The sequence below is a fragment of the Spea bombifrons genome, chromosome 13, assembly GCF_027358695.1.
Source record: "Spea bombifrons isolate aSpeBom1 chromosome 13, aSpeBom1.2.pri, whole genome shotgun sequence".
Taxonomy (NCBI): domain Eukaryota; kingdom Metazoa; phylum Chordata; class Amphibia; order Anura; family Pelobatidae; genus Spea; species Spea bombifrons.
Window position 1 is genome coordinate 25,643,314 of NC_071099.1, and position 23,226 is coordinate 25,666,539.

At 38.3% G+C, this 23,226-nt stretch overlaps 1 protein-coding gene and 1 long non-coding RNA gene across 3 annotated transcripts in view; one reads left to right on the forward strand and one right to left on the reverse strand.

Moving 5' to 3' along the window:
• Nucleotides 1-10,055, reverse strand: part of BAHCC1 (BAH domain and coiled-coil containing 1) — a 68,136-nt gene extending 58,081 nt beyond the window's left edge. For both annotated transcript variants that reach the window (XM_053454115.1, XM_053454114.1), the window contains exon 1: nucleotides 9,752-10,055. The gene's annotated coding sequence lies outside the window, so the exon portion shown is untranslated. The remainder of the gene's footprint in view (nucleotides 1-9,751) is intronic.
• Nucleotides 1-22,505, forward strand: part of LOC128472067 (uncharacterized) — a 99,572-nt gene extending 77,067 nt beyond the window's left edge. Inside the window, exon 2 of the long non-coding RNA XR_008346145.1 lies at nucleotides 22,168-22,505. This is a non-coding gene — a long non-coding RNA (uncharacterized LOC128472067). The remainder of the gene's footprint in view (nucleotides 1-22,167) is intronic.
• The last annotated feature ends 721 nt before the right edge of the window (nucleotides 22,506-23,226 follow it).

Below are 23,226 nucleotides of genomic sequence, written 5' to 3' on the forward strand. Positions count from 1 at the left end.
TGTGAAAATGTCTCAGGGCCAGGTGATTGTTCTTGGCTCTTCACCTATGAACTACAAAGCCTATGACCCTCAGACAGCATTAATCATCCTTAATGCCATTTTGAAAATTCAGACCCCCCCTTTAGAATGATTATAAATAATATTCTAATAAAAATATTACTACAATAAACTCTTCCTGTTCCCGGCCCCCCTTCGCTGCATAGGGATAGTGATGTGTGTTACGGCAAACTCCAAATACCCTTCTGTAGTGTTTTATGGTAATCCCAGGGATTAAAATGACACACTGAGCACTTATTCCAGGGGAATATCTGATTATTAGGATACATTATTAATAACGCCATAAATCTGTCACAGGCGTGGTCTGGCAGCTCATGCCCTTCACAAGTACAAAAGTCTTTCCGGCCAACAATCACTACTGTTGCCCATAAGCCTTTTTACAGACAGAGCATTGGCAATGAAAGGGTTACTCTGTTAAAAAAACGGAGGTTCAGGTATAGGAGTGTGTGGGAATCAAACATATTTAAGACACCTAATTGTCACACAAATGTGAAAGGGCAGTCTGTTCTGAGCAGTTCATGATATTTTTACTTTACTGAGAGGGTGGTAGGTAAATAGAACAGCCTCCCAGCATATGTGGTAGAGGCTAATACAGTGATATAACTTAAACATGCATGGGATAGGCAAATGGCTCCTGGATCGAAGACGAGGCCAAAGCATATGGGATAAAATAATTAGTAGAAATCGACACCATGGTAAAGTTATTGAAGTAATCGCAGGAGTGGGAACATGGGGAGTGATGGCATGTGCTGTGGCCTTGGAGACTCTTGTGGGGTGGGTTATATAATGGTTTAGCCGTTATAGCCCTAGAGAAGTTATAGAAAGAAACCCTACAACTGCACACCCTTATGGCACACAAAGGGTTTCTAACCCTTTCTGCACTGAGGAGAATAAATAAAGGCAATCCTGCATTTGCCACAATGAAAGCCCAGCAATGAGGGAACAGGTAGGGCATAGCAGAGAAGGCAAGGAAATGTTCATAATTAGAGAAGCATATTAATTAGCCGAAGAGCCTAATAATATTGTAGATTATGTAATCAAGGCACCATAATTACACGAAGAAATACTGGCCTTTTCTACATATATATTGCATGGATAGATGGACTGCCAGTTTCTATGTTAACTAATGCAGTGATTACATCATACAATGATGCAATAAAAAAAAGCAAAAAAAAAACCCAACATTTTAAATATGACTCTGGGTATTAAATATTAATAAATACAATATTCCAAACAGCAACCACTCTCGTGCATCAGACCCATCAATATGTATTATTGATAAGATCTGCTCTGGATGCAACTTCCCTTCTACGCCCATTTTTACCAAGGAGGAGCCGGGCGAGAATTAATCAAGAGTGACTCAAGTGTTTTGCAACAATGGAATAACCAAGTCCAGGCCATGCCTAGATGCCATTCAGGAACTTTCTTGGTGCTTTGCATATTTGCTTGAATTGATGCCAGGCGGGCGTGCGGTGACTTCTCTGGCACTTCAGAGTATGGGTTGCCCTAAATACACAGGTCTATGCAGAAAGAAATGTACTTTTAAGTGGGGGAGGTCAGGCTGTCCCAGGTGGCAAGGAAGTGGATTTCAAGAAGTCATTGAAAGATGGTCCCCAAGAGGATATGGGCAGGGTAGTTAATAAGGGGGAGGGGGTCTTGCAAAATTGCCATAGGTAAAACAATACAGGGATTCTCACTATTTAAAGCTTTCTGTTCACTAGAGCCATAGGGGTTCCATAGAAGTGGGTCATGTGCTTGTTTAGGGCCCTTATTTTCTCAGGATCCAACCTATTTCCCACCAGGCCCTTTTGCCCTTAAGATCTCCTGTTACAGTCTTATGTCTGCTGTCTTCACCTACTACAAAGCTGCTTCATCCACCCCAATGTGGCCCCTGGAAAATGTGGCCCTTGGTAAATGTCTATGCCCCTGCAGAGCTCCGGGTAGACAGCATTGATCCCAGAAGCTATTGTATGAGATGTAATCATGAGAACTGCAATGTTATAAATATACAAGTTCAAAATGCCTTAAATATCCCTTTGAGCCCCCAAAGACACTCTTGTACCACCCATGCGTTTGTTAAAGAGTCAATCTTGATTTTTTTTTGCCTATGGTCTTTTTAAATGTAGAGATGTGACAGTATTTTGGGCAAATAATATTTTTTCCCCCTTTTCACTAACTGGAGATGCTGCCAGCCTCAGACTGTACATCAGTATGCTGAAAATAGCCATACACATCGCCGTGTGTTCTGACTAATTATTATTATTTTTTATCATTTATTCATAAAGTGCCAACATATTCTGCAGTGCAGAGCTGTACGGCGGAGGAATAGTAATTTCGGGAACACGTTATAAGACAGATACATACGAGCCGATGCACGAGGCCGATTGGATCTAGGTTTAAAAACTGCAATATTGGGGTTATGAGACGAAAAGTCTCCTGTATTAGTAATTCACATAACACTGTCCAGCTGTGCCGTGTCCTTCTGACCAGATATACTTGGTTTTAATATAAAAGGCATGTTCTGTTGGGAAAGGTAACCCTTTGGTTGGCAGGGGATGTTAGGTACACTCAGGGGTATCAGTGAGGGAGGGAGCACCCTCTGTGCATTAAACAGATGCATATAGGGTACACATTGTGCCGACACCTAGTGTTAAAAGTCATGTGCTTCTAGGGTCAGAGGCATGATCAACAGGATACTGCTGTTTAACCTTTTGTATGCCATAAAAACCATTATCACATGTCTTTACAACTCGTGTTTAACAAAGACCCATCATACACGGTGATATCCCATTATAAAGATACATTTAGTGCTTCTACTTTATAGAGCTAAGATGGCTCACAGTTTAAAAGAGCTTTAACTTGAGAAACAAACTCATCTTACAGGCTACATTTAAATCACAACAAAAATGCAGGCAATATTTATTGTAATTATGGAAATATTAATAAATGGCTTGCAGAACGAATACAATAAATATTACCCATTCTTTACAGGAATTAGTGTCACAACTGTGACATTTTGCACACAGACAACGCAAGCTGTACAGGTTCCATACCCTACATGGTAGATAAACCCTTGCTCGACAGATTTGTGAATGTGCCTTATTGTTGTGCTTCATGTCTATTAGTGCCCACTGGGCCAAGGGATGGGGAACAATTATTGCCCTGTTAGAGTGCAATATTTCACTGGGCTCTCCCATAACACCAGGCTGCACTCCCCTCCTCCATGCCCCACAGAGGCGCACTTGGTGTGGGACCTCTCCAAAACGCACCTCTGGGACAGATCCAGCTGTTTTCAATACTCATTGTATAATCTTGCCACTTACAGCACAGTGAGGGCAAAGAAGGAACATAGAAACATAGAATCTGACAGCAGATAAGCCCCATTCAGCCCATCTAGTCTGCTATAAACGTCCAGACCTTAATTAGCCCTTAGTCTTGTGTTAGATTCAGGAACCATATGCCTCTCACATGCATATTTAAATTCCCTAACTGTATTAGCCTACCACTTCTGCTTGGAGGTTGTTCCACCTACCTACCATGCACTAAAACAGTGGTTATTTAAAAAAATCTATTTTGTGAATAGAAAATGTGTATACATATACAGAAGATGAAGCGAGGTAACTATTCTTACAGGTCAAGTTCATCTTGTATCTGTGTATCTGTGTGTGTGTGATTATGTAGCTAAAGCATAACATATATTATATATATATATATATATATCATACATACACACACAAACACATACATACATACACACACAAATATATCGAATCAGCATGCCCAGATTAATGCTAATGCATATTTTTAATTACAATTCACTGGACAAAATTAAATAATTATTGGTAAATTTCACTCAATTGTGCAAATAAATTGTAATTTATTGAGCATCCACATTTTCCAAGGAGTAGTACAATGAGCCCTAAATAATATACAAGTCGCTGGTGACATAACGTTCAGGCAAGAGGGTCCTGCTCCAAGAAGCTTACACTCAACCTTCTGCTAGTCTGCACAATATAATGTTATTTCCACCTTCTTGTTCACCCTTAAAAACACCATATGCTAACCACCACTGTATACACTGTTATATACTCTGCATATGAATACCCCAGTGCTTGCTCAAATACCACCGGGGGGGGGGTTATATACCCCACCCTAGGAAACAGCGAGAGGGAATTGATCTTTCTCTAAACAAAAACAAACCATCCAGTGTCCCTATATTTGGAATAAATGTATCAGTATATAAATTTAATACCAATTAATCCGGATGTCCACCCAGTGCCACCAGTTTATTGGATGCATGTGCGTGGGGGACAATGGTGATTTGCACCAATTATGGCCAGCGTTTGAAACAAGTATGGACACCTTCTATCCCTCCATAGCACTGATATTATTGTCTAATTATTGTATATTTTCAGTGGCTGGAAGCAGGCAGGTCCGTCCCTGCAAACGACCCAGACAGCTAGAAGGTGTAGTATAAATAGGAGTGTAAACGCTATTGCATTTTATGAGATTGGGTTTAATAGCAATATATGTCTAATAGAAGAGTTGATCCTGAGGCTGGGAATAACTAGAATTACATTAAAATGTACTAATTCTCCAAATTTCAATTGAATATTACCCTGTTGTGCAAAAATTGGTGGAACACTCAAGGAACTCATCGCAGCCACAAGATGATTTAAATATATTACTTTATCCCCCCCAATAAATAATCAATAACAGAACCCCAAGAAATTGATCATAGAAAAGAAGGAGCCTTTAAAGCAAACAAGATTTCCTTTTAAAACGAACCTTAGCCTCGTTTTGTAGTGGAATTAATCTGATTCGGATTAATTTCCTTTCTTTCTCAATTGAATTAATTTGGGGGGATTTTAACATTTGTTAATTTACATTTTTAATAATAAACCAAAAAGGTACCGAATTAAATCTCCTTTCATTTAATCTCGGTAAATATTAATAAAAATGCCTTTCCGGTCCTTTTGGGCAATCTAAAGAGAACATATTTATATATTAACCATTTTTTTTAAATGCATACGACTCCAGTTATATATTTATCAATAATGGATATTAATAGTATGTCACTATTAATAAGTAATATTGCTGCTATTGTTCAAAAAATAAGATTGACATCGAACATCCACTTTAAACAGTCACTGGATCAGAATGTACCGACAACTTAATTATAACAAATTAAATAAATATTAGAATTAATCTGCACTCAGTATTACCAGAGTCCCAGAAATAAAGAGTGATTACTGTATAAATAAATATTCTTTAAGGAAAAAAAAAGTCCCACGATTCTATATGAGATACAAAATATAATAAAAAATAAAAAAAAAAAAACATTGTAAATAAATAACGCAAAAAAAACATTGTAAATAAATAACGCAAAATATAGCATATTAATAGGGGGGAAAGTATTTCTTTCATTTTGAAAATTCCACAGAATAAATTATCTGTTCACAAATTAAATCGGTATATTATTTATAAATTAACACACCATACATGTATAAGGTGTATGAAGGGGGATTTGCTAGGTAATTTAAACAGTCCAGCAGCTTTGAAGAACCAATCTTAGAATTATTGATCCATCGATTATCTATTGACCTATCGTCTACCAACACACAGCTCTATATTAGAGAGAGGGAGAGAGACAGCGGGCGAGAGATGTGTGTAGGTAGACGATAGATCAAGAGATCAATAGATAGCTGCCTATGCATCTGTCCACATGTATGCACACAGTATACATACCCATGTATCTACACACACATACACTGCAGGGATGAGGACACCATTGTATGTCATGTATCAGCAATCCTCAGGCTGTGTAGGAATATTAGACAATAGACCCAGTTTAGTGACTCAGTCTTGTCTTCTAATTATTCATTGTGATCAGAGCAGTGATGGAAGGCAGGCAGAGTCACAGCTGTGCTCCCCTTCTTAAAGCCCCCAGGTGTACATCAGCCATCTCTCTATCTCCCAACAAGGACAGGCAGACAGAAGATGGGGTTCATGCCTAGCTAATGGGCACTGGAGGGGGGTATTGACTTTACACCCTTACAAAGGGGACACCTTAACCCAGGTTTGTAGTTGGTGTTTTGTGCTGGGACTCTGTATTTGGCAGGCAAAGGGTTAAATTCGGATAAAGGAGAAAAAAAAATGTTCTCTGCTTGTGTGAGTTGATCTAAACTGACATTGATGTAACTGTTAAGTGTAATATTCTTTCTAAATTGCGTCAATCTGCCTTTTATTATAACGAATATTACCCCCCACACCCACTATATATAATATATATTTACATTATATATATATATTTCTCATTTTATATTTAAGAATTGTATAGAAAGACAATTATACAATAAGAATCTTATATAAATATTTTTTTATTGATCAAACACAATTTATTCATTACACTCTTTAACATGAAGAGTCTTATTTTTACAAAGTCCTTTAATTTGTTTTGCTTTAAATTAAAAAAAAGTCACATAATATTTAAATAATGTGGACTTTGTACTATGTATCTGATATCAAGAACCCTCACTGTGAATAAACTGAAACTTAGGGAAAAACTTTTCCCACTTCAGGTTTTACAAAAGATTTCCCTCCCCCTATTTGAAATCCTAATCTATTGTATTCTGTCTGTTTTCCTGAAAAATCCCCCTGCCTTGCAATTACAAGGTATTGTAAAGATCAAGCCCCACACCCCCTTTAAACACACACCCGGACAACAAAAAGGCAGTGAGTCTGACCATTATAGAAAAAGAAAGCAGAATGACCCAAGGTTGTGTGGAAACCTGATCATTATATGTATATAGATATATTTGCATTATATAGACTATAGTTAGGAACTGCTTTCCTGGTCTAACACAAAATGACAAAGCCTGCCCTGTTATTATGCATACATATATATATTTTATAGTGTATAATACAGAGTTTCTGTATGATTAAGTGTATGAAAAAGTGTATGTAATTATATAAATATTTATTTATATTATATATTATATATATATATATTGCATGTGCTATTGTGCTATTTAGATTTACTACATTTAAAAGGAATATAAATTAATATGTGAAAACAAGCATTTGCAGATGGAGAATGTGGTTATTTGTCAAAATGATCTCAAAGGCAATTCAGTTGTATGAAGTGATGCAAATTAAGCATGGGCTAATAAAAGGTTAAAATAAAATTACCCTTCCCAGTCCTCCTACTAATGATTTCTGAGTCCTGCAGCAATATCGGAGCTGCCTTATTCTTTTCATTATTATATATTTTATTTAATCCGAGGTCGTTTCAAAAAATAGAAAATATTTGTCCATTTGGAGGGTTAAAAAATCTGGTATTAAAAAATAATGACGACATTTCCCAAACAGTTTTTGTGGATAGATCCAAGGGATTTTATGTATAGGACCAAAGAATCCGGATTCAAAATTCTATGAACCAGGCTGATGTGGGATAGAAGCTTGGGGGTTTAGGGAGACAAAGGGGCCCCATATAGAGATCCCAAAAATCTGTGATCGAACCTCCAGCTATAGTGACAGGGGCTGGAATCCCCTAAGTACCCCATACCTCAGCCTGTTATAAATATGCTTCGTATTTTATAGTGAAATAAATTATTTAGTTACACCAGGTCAGAAGATCGTCAGGAATCATCACATTATTTCTTTCAGAAGATCTTGTGCATTTTAATCCTAGGAGAAAAAAAATCCAGATTTCTTGCCAGAAAGCGTAAGGCCGAGCAAAGCAGCTGCAAAGACGAGAAAGGATCGCTTCGATCGGTTCAAATATTCAGCCATCTCCCACAGATCTGATGAATGTCCCCCAAAAATATGCGAAATTTCCAAAAATCCACGAAAAAAAAAATCAGTTCGGAGAATTCACTCTATATAGCTGCCTAATATTAAACTACGGTGAAAAATAAAATAATTGAAAATTTAAATAAAATAAAAATGAAACTCCAAAGGAGTGACGAAAAATGAAAAAAATATGAAATCTCAAAAAAATTATTTTGCATCAAAGTGCGCAAAAACAAGCATATGTTCCAATTAATAAATATTTATTTACACAAATACAAAGACACACGTATCGATAGATAAATAGCTAATAAAATGTATAGACATAAAGGTAAATACGAATGAATATGATGGCGCTGTATACACAGTGATAAATAATAATATAAAGTACATTACTGATTTAACACCTGCGTTCATATTTATCATTAAAAAAATAAAAATGCAAAGGTCATCAAAATTATATTTTCTATAATATTGTAAACAATTAAAATTAAGGAAAGAATAGAACGTTCATTTCGTATTGTTTTCCCTAGTAAAAGCATTGTGCTCAGAATTGCATTAATACATTTGCAAACAATTGGGTGCTTGGGGTGTGTGTGTGGAATTGGGGGGTTGAGGTTGGGGGGTTCTTTCTGGATCTAACCAAAGCACAGACGGGGTGAGGCATCCAGCCCAATTATTATATACACACTATTAATGAAATCCATGAAAGCTATGAAATAAGAGAGGAAAAAAAGAGAGAGAAGGGGGTGTGGAGTTTTGGGGGCTAAATATGTTTGATCCGTATCCATAGTTCAGAAGCCCCCCAAACATGACACACGCTCCCACACACCCCCAGTCACATCTATTAGATGTATAAATAATACGAATGTTTCTTTTCCAGCCATCACACCTTATTCTAGATTGGGAAATTTTGTTACATTTTGATAAATATTGTTAAATTGTGTTTTATTCAGAGCAGCGTTTTGCATGCATATGACTGCCAGGGGGTTTCTGGATTCTTGAAAATTTACTAAAAAGCCACTGTTTTCACAACACATAATTCCAGAAAAATATACATTAGCTTATGTGGGTGTTTCTTTGTGTGTATATATATATTTTATATATAATACATAAACACAGTAAAAAAAAAAAAAAAAAACCTGACAATATCCTACATAAATTTTTATATATATATATATATATATATATATACACACACACACACACACACTAATTTAAAACTATTTTTGTAAATTATAGTTTTTGTATAACTATAAATTGATATGGTGACATTATCCTTATTTTTAAAATAGTTATATAATTTTTTTATATATAATATATAAGCTTGATCTTATAAAGCGAAACCCTTATGGATCTTAATTGGAAATTAAAATTTAATTTTTTAAATATATACATATATATGTTTTTCTCGTACTGGTTTGGTTCCTGAACTATGCGATCTTATTTTATATAGAATACTGTTTCAGAGCGATATTTTTGTGTATTTCTTTTAATTGTTCAATCACCGATATTATTTATAATACTTTTAATATTAACTTCATTATTATTTACACATATCTTATCCTAGATTATTCTGCACGGTATTGAATAAAAAGAATGAGATATCAGGATGATCAGGGCAGGCTGAGGGTCTAATTATACGAATGAATGGCATTTTTATAGAATTAGCACTGTAAAAATAAAGCAATAATATGATCGGTATATAAAAATAATATATATCTAAATTATATAGTGTGATCTTGGGAAGCAAATTTAGAATTAAAAAAATGTATTATTTTATAGGTGCAATGTTGTCTTTAAAGCATTTTTTTTATTTTTGTTGGGTGCAAATATTTCAAGTAAGTGGGATACAGTGCGATCACTGGAAGGGTGGTTATTTTGGGGGAGATCGGGTACTTACTGTGGGTGCAGTGGGTGCATGGGCAGGCGGCTGGGCGCAGTACTCTCCCCGGGCTCTGTATGCAGTGACTGGACTGGGCGCTTCCGGCCTGAGCCTCTCTGCAGCCCCCCCCCCTTGTCTCCCGCATGCTAATGAGCCGCTGCCAGTCAGCCAAGCCCGGACACTCCGCTCATTGGCCGCTGGAGAGGGAGCTCGTGCCGCTCTCCTGGCGTAAACAGGCGGCCCCATTGGTTAGAACTGTGTATGGGAGCTGCCAATCAGGGACCATGGGGGGGTGGGCTGAAGGAAGGGGGGGCTGCCAATCAGGGAGTATGGGACTGGGGGGAGCTGAGAGCTGCCAATCAGGGGGCTGGAGGGGGTGTGTCTGCTACTCAGCACAAAGGCGCCTAATTCAAGTGTGGGGGAGTGTGCAGTGAGTGGGGGGGAGTGTGCAGTGAGTGGGGGAGGGGTGGAGAGGGGAAAGGGTCAAGGGAAAGGGGTTATGTGGGGGTGAAGGAAGGAGGGGGAGGATCAAAAGAGGAGAGGTGAGGAGAGAATGTAAAGAAAGGTGTGCGTGTGTGTGATTGGGGGATATGGGAAGTTTAACAAGTTTGGCTCATATAGATGAGGTAAGTCATGGAAACCAGTTACAGCCACTGGGAATTCAGGGCCATTAATTTTAAGGAACCCCAAGGTCTTGAGACACAATCACTCAAGGCACTCATTTGGTGACAGAGCAACTGGGGGATTACTGACTTGCAGAATGGATCAAATCAGTGAAGGAAAAGAAACAAGGCAGGAAGTCCCTGAAACTCCAGAAGATCCTGACTATAACTCACATCATGCTCAGGCATGACACTATTAGAGTTTTGAGCATACTGCAAGTTGTCAAAGTTTTTTGTTTGTTTTTTTCTAATTATGCAGAAGTGACTATATGAATGTTTAAATGAGTTAATTTAATAATTATAGAGTGCAAGCTTCTAAGGCCACTCTCTTACCCTTGATCTGCATCAGTCATGGTTTACAATCGGCATAAAAGTTGTTTTCTTTTAATCAGCCTTGGGGGGGGGGTGAGACAGGATTAGGGGGCAATAGATCAGGGAGGTTAGCACAGGCCATTGTCAGGGTATGATGGAATGAGGAGTCACAGGGTTGACATGTATCACCATTAAGTGAAATAATGAATGGGTTAAATTAACCTTTGCTGCTTAACTATAGAGCCATGGTAAATATCATCTATGATGGCAGATATTAGGTACAAGGGCATTAGCCTGGGGGATAAGGGTGCGGGGAGGGGGGAATTATTCAGATTTTTGTTTAATTCACTGACAGATTGAGGTGTTTATTGATAAATGTCAGTGTGGATTAGAGATCTGGAGCTGCAGATCCCACACTCTGGGGATTCCCAGCCATGGACTATTCAATTAAATCTGAATTAAAGGCACAGAGACCCTGCTTATTATTATTATGGCCATAGAACTGGAAAAAAATAAATATGCAACAGAACACCTCATAGCCAACTTCAAACAATGGAAGCCTAAGGTGTATTTAGGTATTTTCAAGGAGGAACAGACATGAAATGTTTATTCACATAAATTCAGTTTTATATTAAAATAAAAATCATCAAAGGTGCTGTCAGGACTAAAATTTCTGCCAGTTGAAGGTTTGTTTGATTTTTTTTTCTTTCATTTGGGGAAAAGTTTTATTTTTCCGATAACCTTTTCCCCCAAAATCTTGTTTTTGCGAAGATCAAATCTCACAATGACCTCGGTAATAAGGGATAATCTCCTATGTCCAATCTACTTCCAAAAAAAAAGGGTAATATCTCCAGGATTGGTAGTGGAATGAGTGGCCCTACTGTTACATGATGTCTGGAATGACATTAATTAAAAAATATATTTTTTCCTTTTTGCCAATAAATCATTCCTTTATCCACTGCGAAATCATAGGGAATATGAAGGGTTAAAAGCCAGACCCCTCTTTTTTTAATACTCCCCCTTCTTTTTTTTATCCCCCTTGAGACGTCTGTGATTGGCTGGCACCCTGCCAGCTAGCTGTCAATCACCGATTGTAAACAAGGCGCTGATTGGCTGCTGGCCAGTCCGCACTGGGCTGCCTGAAAAAAGCAATTAAAGGGCCGCGCAGTTTCGAGGCTCCCCAAGCTGCGCGATGAAAGGAGATAAGCTGGTGACGGTTTCAAGGCTCCCCTCAATAGACAGACCCCCATGGCCCCAGAGCCAAGAAGAGAGCAAAGTGTGAGAGCTTCAAAGGGAAACGATGCATTTACTATTAGAGAAAGCCTTAAAATAATGCAGGGCGGTGTAGGGGGTTTCTGTGCATCCCCTGTGCACGGAAAACACGGGGAGTGCTCTACAAAGCTGGGGGGGGGGGGTGATAGGGGGATTGCACCCACTCCCCCGAAATAAAGTGTGCAGAAGCCTCGGTCGGCGCAGGAACAGATCTGGGATCCAGAAAAGGAATCTATGCATCAGATCAGAAGGTGAAAATGAGCCTGATCGTCATGGAGAACTACCATAGGGGGGTATTTCATGGGTACGGGATCAGGGGTATGGGGGTGGCCTGGAGGGAAAATTGTGATCGGATTTAAGAATTGAACTGAAGAGAGCAATTTCGGTGAATGGATTCGAAGAACGCATTTAACTATGATTCCCCAAAGGAGTGGGAGTTATGGAGGAGCTGGGACAATGGGAGTTTTTAGCCCTGGTAGCTTATCCGGGCCCAAGAAGGTAAGTACAAAAAAAAAAAAAGCGCTGCTATAAACTAGGGTTTACAATTTGCCATAAGAACCGTTAACCCAAAAATATATTTGCAAAGCAGTCTTTAACTAAACATATAAATGCTGTTAATTAAAGGGACATAAAATGGCCAAAAGGAAGGGGTAGCGAAGAGTTAACTCGTGCAGATTGCTTTGCATGTATGCAGATCTATAACATTTCTGATCTTAATAAAATTTAATTTAAAGAAACATGGTTGTTTTCTGTGCAATTAATTACAAAGGATGAAAAAATAAAATATTAGATACAAGCTGACAACGGAACACATATACAGGGGGAGATTCAGGCTGAAAACAGATAGATGATGTAACAATCATAACAACAAAAAGATAAACAATGTGTCACATCCATTATACGGCAAAAGAAAGACTCAACGAGGAAACGAAATAAAATAAATCGCAGGGGATATTTATATAAAATTAACGAAATTTACCATCGACCAGCACGGTAGCTGGTTATATATACCGTATATATATATTAGTGTTATAAAAAAGATATCAATTATAATGAAGGGATGATTTTTGGAAAAACCACATTTTTGATAAACAATGAAGAATGCTGATCAACACCCAAATTCTCTCCGAACTGGTGAATTTTCGTTTCGTTAATCGGCCGGCTGTTAATAATTTACTAAGTATAATATATTCCCCTATATATGGGAATATGATGTATTAAAAGGGGGGGTGATGTATGTTAGGGATTCGGGGGAGAAATTCCTCTGGGGATTTAATACAATGTTAAAATGAGCAGATTATTCCATAAAGGCGCCGGCTTCCCAGGGAAAGCAGATGTTTAATGTACAGGTATCAGAAAATCTCTGATCTCAGGAACACGCGAGGATATATAACGTGTGTAGGTAGAACTGGACACCATCCTAAGATTTCGATGGGCTTTCTGGATGGGTCGATGCCTCAATCACAAAGGAGACGTACATATTAAATAGGTATATGTCTGTGTATATATCATATATATATATATATATATATAAATTATATCAGTACTTTAAATAATTTATCCATGCTATATTTATACCGACAGAAATAGGACATTATGGTCTAAAAAGACTTTATTCGTGTATTATAGATTAGTGCATTTAATCCCATATTTGTAGATCTTATATATATATATATATATATATATATATATATATATATATATACACACACACACATCATTTATTTATACATACTATATTTAGATCTACAGTGAAATGACAGCGTTCTATGTGTTTCTCTGTTAATACGTATAGAGATATTTAAATGAGTACAGAATAAGCAGGTATACATAGAAAATTACGTATAACAAATGTACCATATAAATATATACTGCAGAGATGTGCTCGTTTTTTTTATTCGATTTTAAGACCAACACATAAACTGAATAGTCCTGCATTGATCTAACAATAGATTTAATTTATATAAACCCTTTGATACAGTCATCATAATATTACAAAAATAATATTCTACAAAACCTAGATTTTAGTGGCAGTGGTGGGGGGTCCTGTGAATCCTGACCAAGATCGTGGAAGTTGATTGTTTTCCCGAAAGGAGCCAACAGAAAAGGGGTATCGGGGCAGAGGAAGAGCGGACACCGCGGACCAGCGCCCGTACGGAGAAACCTGGGAACCGGAGGAGGCACATGTACCCACTGTACGGCACTGCGGAGTATGATGGCGCTATATAAATCAATAAATAATACTAAGAATCCTGACATCCACTGTCTGTAGGACAAACTCTCCAAATTGTACGCTATTTACCCTTCGCTGTTACCCCTCTCTCCCTCTTCTACCCCGGCTCTTTTCGGTAGAAATGACTCCCTTTCTCTCTCTCGCTCTCTTTAGATTCTGATATTTTTTTTTTGTATTAGAATCTTAGGATCCAACATCTAAAAGGGGTTAACGAGACTCCTCGGCTAAATGCTGCTGACTATTTTGAACGAATACAAGCCAGATCAGTTGTAGAGGAATACATTTTATGGATTTACCAGCGAGAAATACACAATTCACTCCTATATATCCCCTGTTGAGACCCATGTTAGCATGGAAGCATGTCACCCATAGATCCCATATAGATAGATAATATGATCTATCGTAGACAATGTCCTCAGATCAGGACAAACAAATCAGGAGGATGTGGGCCATGATTAACCATTTCAATCCCCCAATCGATTGTGCACACTAAAGGATTAATGTAACTCGGTGAGACCTGAGCAATTAAAGCTATACATTACAGCTCAATAAGATATATATATATATAGATATACATACATACATATATATATATATCTATATATATATATATATATATATATCTATATATATATATCATACAGCAGACACAGTGACAGATCAAGAAAATGACAATATTCCCCTTGTTTGGTGGCTTCTATGGATATAGATACTGTAGGTTTCCCTGTTCTAGGGAGATACTTAACCCTTGAAGGACATGGACTGTATAATATGCCTGAAGAAGATAACTAGATAGTCTCGAAAGCTTGCAATCCATTTTATGGACTGCGAGATCCTTAAACAGGGCATTTGCCACCCCCTAATATAAACTGCCCTACCAGTCCTTTTCACTGTTAATCGGGAACCCCAAATATCTTAATGGAATTTATCCCAACCCCAGCAATACAAAAACTGACATAGACAATGCCCACTGGGGCACAGAATACCCCAATGCCTTATCTGACTGACACGTACACGTGGACGATTCACCTAAATACCTCTGTCAATATTATAGAAAGTCATATAGAATATTTGCATCAGATTTTTTTTCTAATGTTAGCAAGCCAATAAATTATATAGATATGAATATCGAAAATCTGTTGCAAACATTAGATATTTGGAATAAGCCTATCTAGAAGTATAAATGTAACCTTCTTTTGAATACACACACACACGTATATATATCAAATAGTTTTGTTTTTTTCAAATGAACTACCGGTACATTTGCTTGTGAATTAGCCACAGGTTTATAAACCCCAATAAATAAGGTGGGGGATATTTATAAAGAATGTCATTCATTGACATTGCATGGATGTAGGTTTTTAAGGGTCCACAATTATTTGTGTGTTCACACCCGTCATCCAAGCAGGGATTTCATTTTACACGAATATAAAAATGCAATATCCCTGTGATGAAAATACAGTATGATAAGGATGTACAATAATCTTAGGGTTTCCCCCATTGATCTGTGGGACCCCAGCACCACCACTGCTCCTGCCTATATTCTGCTCTTAAAAACTTTTAATTAAAGCTCCACAATGGGTCCAGTAGAGACGTATGATGCCTATAGATCCGAATTAAAGTGTCTGTACAGAGGATGCTTGGATGCAGGAGAATTGTCTAAACCTTTGACACCTATTAGAAGTGACACAAAGGGGCGGGGGTCTTATTAAGTTAGAATCATACAGAAAAAGGACAATTAGTTATTTCTACAGATTGTCCCCCTCCTATTACCAACCCACACCGGGCAAGGATTCCATTTAGGAATCTAAATGCTGAAGATCCAGTTGTGTAAAAACACGATAGTTTACCTTTTCACTGCCACTTTAGTAAAATATTATATAAGACGAATCCAGAACAAGGAGCCTCTGGTTATTTGAATTAGAAGAGATCTGTGTGTTTCTGCCAGGGAAAGGGTTACATTTTCACCCATAAGTTCTGTGTTAATGTATTCCCCTCTGACCCCCAGGGACTCATCTCGTCTGTGATTGGTTAGTCTGTTTGGAAAGTGGGTCCTTTGGGGGTTTGGTGCTGGGGCCACTATTGTATCAAATAACCTATGTGACATACATTAATCCATCTCACCCGTAATATATACCAATACCCTAAAAAGAATGTACATAGCAGTGTCTCTACAAGTGGTAGATAGATAGATAGATAGATAGATAGATAGATAGATAGATAGATAGATAGATAGATAGATAGATAGATAGATAGATAGATAGGGTGCAGAATTAGCCAACATACACTCATTGGTCTTTAACTGCCAACGTTTCGGCCTCAGAATTCAAAATCTAAGGGCGTCCTCGTATTAAAGTGGAAGGCACATTTCATTTTGTACACACTCATGATCTCAAGTACATAATACAGCGATAAATGAATGTACATATGAATGCAGAACACACCCGGATTTTGCCCCATGCGGTTTCCTGCCCTTGCAGGATGGGTATTTCCCTGCACATATCACACATGACACCACAGCTATCAGCACTGCAGGGCTGTACTCACTGCAGACATTATCCTGTGCATATATTGTGCAGGAATCCATGGCTGGCATGTAACATTTCCTTTCCATTCACACAACAGATAATGCAGCTTTAGGTAAATATTTACCCTCCTCAGCTGAGCAGGGCAGCTCGGAACTTCATCTGGAGACTTTCCACCCCACAGCAGCGATCTTCTCCATTAACCCCATCCTGGCCTAACAGATATTAGGGTTCCTAGTAACCCAACCATCAGAAGCATTGACAATTTGCCCCTTGATCTGTGTAGGGGTACATATATGCTTTCCCAGAATGCTCTCCTTTGCATTGGATTTATTCCATTATTCTAAAGATTATCACTAATCTAAATTAATTCTGGCTCTTGGGGCCACGTGAACTTGTTGTCACATTTACCTATACGTTTTAAGGCAGGGGTTACATGGGGGTTCAGAAACTGGGTATGAAGAAATATGTTTCTCCAATGTGTTTTAGCCCCCATTACCCTCTACCCAGATAATCTGGGAGGAACTGCACCAGCCTGGGGTTTTCTCTATACCCTCGTGGGGTATTAGTAAGTTATCACTTACAGGAGGAAGACATATTCCAAAATACAGATGTTAAATGCATCGTATGGAGTATAAATTATATAAACTCAGAAAGGCCTCCTTGCAGTTAAAGCGACCCAAGGGACACTAGGCATCAGCCTGAAGTGTGATTTGGCATTAAATGGATGCACAGGGGAGACCCCGTGGAAATACTGGCAGTGGCAGTGTATTAGGTATTTTGTGTCAAGATTTGAGGTTTTGCTGCAGGATGGGTCTCTCCAGAGACATCAGTATTATAATGGGCTGGAAGAATCACTCCCTGTACCAGGGGCTATCAGGAGCACATCTCAGCTTTAACCCTTTGAGAGCTGGCTGGCCACTGGCCTGTACAACCCTTGTAATCCTTCTACCCTCTGACAATTAAAGCGTCAATTACACTTAGGGCCACAGTTTAGATTGAACCCCTTGTTAGCAGATTGACCAACACAGCCGCCTGTGGTTCTAGCCTCCCAAGTACACGATGCTCTGTATAAATCAAATAATTACAATCCCAGTCTTGTCCCAGTCTGGGTTTTGAAAGGGTTAAAGACCCTTTGTTAACCGGCTGTTACCTGCGTTGTTGTATCAGGCAGCGGCAGTGAAAAGTTTTATTAAAGGGTTAACCTTTTGCTTTGTGGCTTGTCCCTTCTCTAGCAGTTAATATGTTAATATGCATCGACCCAATCAGAGTATCCAGATAATTATTTCTCAGGGTGCAAAGGTACGCTGGTAAATTACACCCTGTTCGGCCGTGAACCCTTATGGTAGGATGAAAGGGATGCAGTGACTACTGGAATCATCCAATATTATATTTATTATATCTCTATATATATCTATCTATCTATCTATCTATCTATCTATCTATCTATATATATATTCAAACACATACATATATCTTCACAGTTTTTATTATTATTAAATATATAAACAGACCCTTTCTGTAACTACATTTTCTAAGCAACAAACCAATAAAATTATTGATTTCAGGATCTTCAAAATAATTTACACCCTAAATCTCCATGTATGTGCTGTGGAAAGGTTAGCGAAAACACGATGTAAATGAGCGTTTTATACGTAAATATACCGACTACATTAAATCAATGTTTTGTATATTTAAATAAACTAATAATTTACTAGAGTGTCAGCTCTTTGGGCAAAATCATATTATATCTATCCATCTCTCTGCATATCATGTATTGTATCCCACAGGCCCAAACCGCTGTATGCATTGATATATATTTCTTCGTGTCCACTAATAAACACTAAGAATTTGATGTCAGAGACTTCATTGAAATCAGTAGATCTATCTGCCCCAACAGATTGTCTGATAATTAACCCCTTACTACAGGCTCCAGGGATTAAACCACATACTATGGGGTTATAAACACTGAAAGCCTAATAAAAGGAATACAAAAAAAAAACACAAAAGGGAGCACAAAAATGAGCCAGAATCACGAAGATAGATTGTTTGTTTGCCTTTTAATTTTGCTTAGAATAAGGAAGATTAAAACATTCTGACCAAATGAACACGCAATCATTATGTCATGACCTCATCTCACCTTACGGCTCTGGGGAATTCTGTTAAAATATTGTCATGTAATATGTTACCATCTGGAAAAAAGTGAGCTCTATTAACTACAAACGTGGATTAATCCGTCAGGCTAAATAATTACCTAAGCAGCATTAAAAATGCCATTCAGCAAGAGTGTGTTACCAAAATAGGGGAATATAGGTGTGTATTAGATATGTATTCCTCACAAATACACGAAAAACTATGTGATCTTTTGATGCCAGATTTAATTGACTGGTACCCCCCAAATTCCCACTTGTTTGCACAAGGAAATATAAAAATAAAAAAAATACCACCCCACTGCTTTGTCTTGCGCTTGTTGCCCTACAAACAGAGAAGTCAGTGAGTATCGACCACCTCTCCTATACTGCCCCCCTGCCCCCACTACTAATTGTAAAGGCAGCAGCCATTTAGGTAGCACAAGGGCGTGATTGCATCCTTCCCCATTGTCCCCGGGTCTCTACTCTCTGCTGCTGGACAAGCATCCTCCGACCAGGGGCAGATGGTAATTTGAGTTACTGATATATCTATAAATCTATCACACACTTGACTCTTGTATGTATTACACACATATGTACAAATGTATATGGGTGTACAGCTAGACGGATATGGCCATAACACATGTGACAGAGATCCATATGAATCCGAGGGACATTGCTCTACAAGTGAATGCCCTTATCTTGTAGCTTAACCCTCAAGGCAGTAATTACACGTGGAAATACAGCTACATTATCGCCTGGGCCATATGTACATAGATTCGCATCAGTCATCCACGCTCTCAAGGTTATAACAGGAGAATCTGATGTCTCCTTTGTCTTTAAGCTATATACACCCCATGCACACGGGCTTTACATGGGAGGGGGGCAGACAGAATATACCCCAAAATCACGTTGGATTACCTGCCAATGGAACCAGCTATTACCACGTTATGGCTGGTTTAGATTCTGAAAAAGTGCCACAGACACCCAGTGATCACCAAGTATACCCACAGACCAGGCGTATGCTCATACACCTCTCTTCCACGTAGAGGGTTAAACTTGACCTGTGCTGTGCAGTTAAAGGGCCAGAAGGAGTCTGACATTGTTGCTGCCTTTGGACCCGAGATGTGTTGTTTCCTCGTAAACATCATCCGTGTTCTTGTGCCACTTTCTGGACAGGGTTATAGTGTGAATGAAACTCGAAATAACGCAATCCACGCATTGATGAAATGCAATGTATGTGAAACTTGGATGAAAAATACAGAGATCATCCACGTTGCATATTCTGTTTCTAACGAATTTCCCACTCGCACTGCATGCATTTCCCAGTGCGGGAAGCCTAGTATAGAAGTAATTCCACATTTAAACTATTATTTCGTTACATACAATTTTATTAGAAGATTAAAACTCACAATTATCCACAGTGCCCCTTTTGTAAAAAAAAAAAATCCGAAAAAACACATTGCTTTGCCGAATCTTTAGTAGAAATGCCCCACTCTGATAATTGCTTTTTGGCTGGACTTTAGTATAAAATCCACACTGCTTGTCCTTACCCACTGCACTGAATTTTATGAGAAACTTGGCACTTTCTGTAATTGCAGTGCAATGGATTTTATTACATGCTCCATATTCTGCACTGCACATCATTATAAAACTTCCACAATTGTGGAATACATTATTTTTAATGCAAGCAAACTACACAACTGCAATGCACTGGATTATCAAAATTACAACACCCAACCACAATATAATTTTTGTACCAATTTTATTTCAACACACACCAGACACTCCACAATTTCTAAAACTGCTGTGAACAAAATAAACATTTCCCGGATAATTTATTGTAATATAATGTATACACTGTCTGTAACTTCCAGCGCACTTCATAGAAGCCTACATATAAATCCAGTGTCTACTTTTGGCACTGCCAGTAACTTGTAGGGCAGTATACTTAAATTACTCACTGTATAGATTTGACGGTGGATTTTTTTTTATACTGAAAACTAGTAATTCGCATCGAGTCTTATGTCAGAATGAATTTTACGCACGGAATGCTGCGATCGTATTATTTTGCAGTGAAACTGCCTTTAATATGATTACAGTTCCACCAGGAACAGTAATATTGCTTTTAATTTCCAATACAAGACTTATATTATATATGTAATGCAACAATACATGTAATACATTGAATATATATAGAGATAGATGGATAGATAGATAGATAGATAGATAGATAGATGGATTAGATACACACACACTACTTAGTAATAGGGCTATGCCAGTCATCGTATTTAAAGCGGCTGTATCACTTGGGATCCCTTCTTTGCATGCAAAAAGGGGAGCTTGGGCCCCCAATACCCCAACAATTTTAGATTAAGCGTCACTTTTAGCTCTTGTCTGTGCCGCTGGGGGGTCCTACAGGGTATATCTGGGACCCTTACACCACAATTCATCAGGATTATAAAATAATCCCCATTCCTCTGACTGTACAAATGTAGCGCATCCAGAACCGGATTAAAAAAAACTCAAATAATTGCCAAAAACATAGAATCTGAAATAAATAGTATTAATGATAAAATAAAATTGGCTCTATAATGTGTAGGCAGTCATATAGATAATGCATTGCTAGTGATATATAGATGATTGACAAAGAATAATTACTAAAATATATGTTTAACTTTTCAATACCCTAAGTAGTGCCACAGCCCTTATATACACCTAATGATGTATTTCTAGACAGCCCTTTCATCTCCCCTATAGATCACTGCATGCTTTATAATGTAGGTGGCTCCAGCAACCCAACCCCCACCAGTCTCTAGCATTTTTCTCTGAACTTTTATACACTCCATCTCCATGTTTCTATTTTCTTGTTTCCTTGTTTAATGAAAATCCTAATTCGTATCTAGATAGAAATGATGCGTTCCCAGGCATCCCCAGACCTGCGTTCTGTGGGCTGTGTGAGGTGATCAGAGAGAAGCCCCTCATCTGTCTTCCATTAAGCCAAACTTCCAAGCACACAGACTGCAGCTACAATGCATTTGACTGATAATACAATTAAAATGTCCACTCATGATACATATCATCAGGTCACTGATGTGGGTTAAAAATAGCAAATCGGCCTTTCCTGTGAACTACTGTCACTTTAAAAACAAACAAACAAAAAAAAAAGCTAAAACAGCTAATATCCAAAAATATAGGATCAGTAGAACTGGTTTATTATTGTATATATTGTAATGTACATTTCCTTTAAAAAGGAGTTTTCATTTGTATTGTGATTTCACGTAGGTATTATTATTTTTAGCACTATGATTCTGTAGAGGGATAGAGAACCCTCCCAGCCTCGTACCCTAAGCCTTCCCCACCTGCCACAGATCCCATATGTAAGACTTCCTGATCCAAGCAAGATTTGGGAAAACTGTTTTCATGAGGCGAGTTCCTGCATGTCAGAAGGAGCATGTTGAGATAAACAGGTAATTAGTTGCAGTGATGTGAGACAGGAGACAGCAGAGAGGCTGCCTCACACACCCAAATATTCCTAGTATTTGCAAACGCAGCTCTGAGTGATCATTAAAGGCTGCTAGGAGAAGGGGATCAGGGCTGGTGTGCAAATTGGGGAAATGATAGAAAAAGATAAAAGGGTAGAAGAGAAAACAAAAAAGCCTCGAGTTTCTTGTAAGAGTTAACATAGGAGACCAATCCTGTCTGTGTGTATAGAGACCTTTAAACCTAGAATTGCATACACTCTAACAACAAGGCTCTGGGGTACCTGGATCAATTCCAAAAACCAGTTATATATATATAGATCTACTCTCAGCAATTAACATGTCTAAGCATATGCATATTAACACTCTCTCCATATTCTTGGGACCTTTGGATCTATTTCCACAAACGTGTATATGCCAGGGAATCCATTGTCCCCAAATAGGCCCACCTAAGGGATCATGGCAATAGGAGAGGTTGGGTGTAGTTGAGAAGCAGGAGGGTGTCCATCCAGAAAGGTTTATTTCAGCCCTAGTCTTGTTAGTTATTAATTATCAATGCAAACATGGACTTTGGGCAGATCAAAATCAATGTTATTGAGTGGAGCTGATGTTTGTGACCAGGGACAGCTAGTTGATGGATGAGCTGCCCAGATTGGGTTTGTGTGCTTGAAATTCATGGTTTTTTTTCCTCCCCCTTTTTTAGCCCTGATTGTGCCTTAGGCTCAGGAGAATAGGGCCGGGTAGTCCTGGGCTGTGTACCCGCAGGAAGAGAGGCTCCGGTCGGTTAGAGGAGGCAGCAGGGACCGCTCCCTTAAAGGAACCTTATCTCCAGGCTCACAGACCTGGCTTATCACTCTACCCCTTCCAGCTCACTGATC